Below are 2,912 nucleotides of genomic sequence, written 5' to 3'. Positions count from 1 at the left end.
CCCCCACCCCCGCCAGCAGCAAGCCCAACGCAAGAGTTTAGCACGGCTCTGTCTCCTCTTCTTCCCATCCACCCACTTCCTTCTGCGTCCAGCGCGCACAGGTTGAGATTCGGGACTGGTGTGTGCTACACATTTGCGGAATGTGCCCAGGCCACCCTCAAACCACAAATTCCTCCACTCTGACTCAACCAATCAACATCCCCAACGCCCCTCTCTTTCATTCGGTGGTCTCTAAGGCACTAGCCACTCCTGGCCGGTGGCGTGTGGCTGGCTGACTTAAGCAATAACTATTTTTTCAGAATAACGGGGCTAGTTAGCTGCAGAACTGGTTGGACCCCACAGGTCTAATGAATCTACCTCTCTTTGTACGCTGGCTTGTTAGAGTGATGGATTGATGGTCTTTTTCTTGGCGGGGGGGGGGGGGGGTAAACATTCCGAAATGTTACATGGAATTTACCAGCTGGAGATCAGACAAGAGCATAAACCCATTTCAGTTTCGCTATGCCCGAGATCCAGTCACCCCAAAAAAGGCGAAAATCGCCCCGACCGATCTGTCTGCCGAGGGACCCTGGGAGAGTTTTCACTTGGTGCGAGGCCGTCCGTTCATTTTTGTCATTGTCTCCAGTTGAAATCTTGGTGGGGAGAAGAGACGAACTGGTTGCACCCGCATTTCCCAGGACCTAGAGGCGGGAGGGTGACGAGTATTTTACAAGCGATTAACATTGTGCGCGAACCTTGTTATTAACCCCGTCCCCCCCTCCCCAGTGGACTTGTCTCCAGTTGTCCTGGGATCATGAGTGGTCGAAGAGAGAGAGCGCAAACCGCTCTCTGCTCGTTAAGTGACCTCTGGTGGAGTTGGAAAGCTTAAGTCTGCGCCGCTTGGGTCGGGCTACTTCTCTCCTCCGAGGCAGAGGTGAAGAAAGGGTGGGTGGCGGGTAGGTTTGACTCGGCCTCGGTGAGTCTGTAGATTTTTGGGTGAGTTCTGCGTATGAGAGATATCACAGAACTAGAGGAACGCGCATTTGCCATCTCTGTGCTATTTAGACGCGCAGGTTTTTTGTTTTGTTTTTTCTTTGTACGATCTCCTCCGTAAAGTAGGTAAATCACACAGAAAATATCCGTGAGAATCCTTGCACTTGGGCGGCTTTATACAGCTCCATAACCCGTGTTTCCACGTGGGTACTCTAAGTGGATTTGTACAGATTGCTCTGCGTTTACATCCACATTGCAGACAGATTATTTGTGACCTCGTACAGGGGGAAGAGGCATTCCAAAACATAGGTAGCATACAGGGGACGGGGTGGGGATTCAAGGGGGGGGCGCGGTTCATGCAACTCACGAGGGGCTTCGCTATTGCTTTGACGGGGAAGGCTCCGGATACCGCGGTGATGGGCAGCTGGCTGGAGATTCTGCTGGCGGGGGCTTGAGGCAGGTGGTTATGTTTATTGCAGGGGTGCAGCACGTGTGTTAAATGCAATGTGCATTTGAACCCTGATCCTCAAAGTATTGCAACATCCACAGCTCGGCACAAGTGGGTCCGTCCCACCAGCGCTCATCACCGAGTAAATCTTTTGGTTAGTCTTTAAAGTGCCGCAGGACCGCGGCGTCGGAGGGGCGGCCGTGTTAGCCTGTGTCTTCCAGAGCACCCGGAGATCCTGCGGCGCCTGACAGCCTAACCGATGTTCTGGAGCAAAAGCTATCGTGGGCAAAGACCCCCTTCCTCAGCTGCTTCTGCTCCAAAATATTGGTGAGGCTACCAGGAGCCGCAGGACTTCTGGTGGTTCTCTGCAGGACTGCTGGTCTGTCTGGTGAGAGAACACACACACACACACACAAACACACACACACAAACAGACACGCGCGCGCGCGCGAGAGAGAGAGAGGGGGGGAGCGAGAGGCCGGGCCCGAGGGGGTTAAAGCAGGTTGGCGGCTGATTGCACATCTCTCAGATTTTAGGCGGGGTGACGTGGGAGAAGCCGGCAAGCGGAGCGCTGGCCCCTGCCATCGATGCGAGAGGAGCGGTGGGGTAGCTCCCGAGGGGGGAGAGGTCGGGCTGTGTGTGTGTGTGTGTGTCAGTGTGTGTGTGTGTGTCTGTGTGTGTGCGCGCGCGCGCGCGCAGGAGACACAAAGAGGACGGGACTCTGCTTGGCGCTGCAGCTGTTAAAAACCGGCGGGGGGGGGGGAACCGAGAGGGACCTGAGCCTCCCCCCGCCCCCCAAAACCCCACACGAGCCGCTGCTTCGCCAGCACTTTGCTGGAACTCTCCGCGCACCGCCCCCCCCCCCGGGCTGAATTAATCACCCCAAAGTCCTCCGGCAGAGGAGACCCGCGGCTGAAAGGCCCGGGGCGGGAGCGGGGGGGCCCTGACACCCTGCCGCGGATGGTCGTTCCGCTGTTGTTGTATTTATTTCTGTTTTGGCATCCCCCGCCTCCCCCACATGGCTAGAACCGCAGCCGCCGCCGCTAGGTAAGCCAGGTTCTCCATGAACTTTCTCGCTTCGCTTGGGGGCTGAAGGGAGGGCGGGGTGGGGGGGATTTACCCAGCCTCCCTCCCCTCGTTTCCTTCCCCAGCCCCTCCCGCCCCGCATCCCCCATTCTTGGGCTAGAATGTGTCTAGTGTGGGCTCGGTTTGAAGGCGGCTTGTCTGCGGGCGGGGGAGAGATGAGGCGCCCTCGTCTTCCCGGGGCTGCCACAGAGGCCAGGGCATGGTAGATTTCCCACCTGCAGAGAAGATCTGGTGGCTGAATTCACAGGAGTTTCTCCCCCTTTGCCCGTACTCCTCTCCCCGCTGCCAGACGCAGGGAGGGTTCCCCAGGCCCCCTGGGAATCTGAAAAGCCCTTCCCCAGGCTGGAGGAGGGAGAGATTAATGAGTGGCCGAGTCGATAAAGGGAGGATGCACTAGGCTGCAGCC

The sequence above is a fragment of the Carettochelys insculpta genome, chromosome 30 (genome assembly GCF_033958435.1).
Source record: "Carettochelys insculpta isolate YL-2023 chromosome 30, ASM3395843v1, whole genome shotgun sequence".
NCBI classification, from domain to species: Eukaryota; Metazoa; Chordata; order Testudines; family Carettochelyidae; genus Carettochelys; species Carettochelys insculpta.
The sequence above is the reverse complement of the archived record's forward strand: the minus strand, read 5'-3'. Positions refer to the sequence as shown.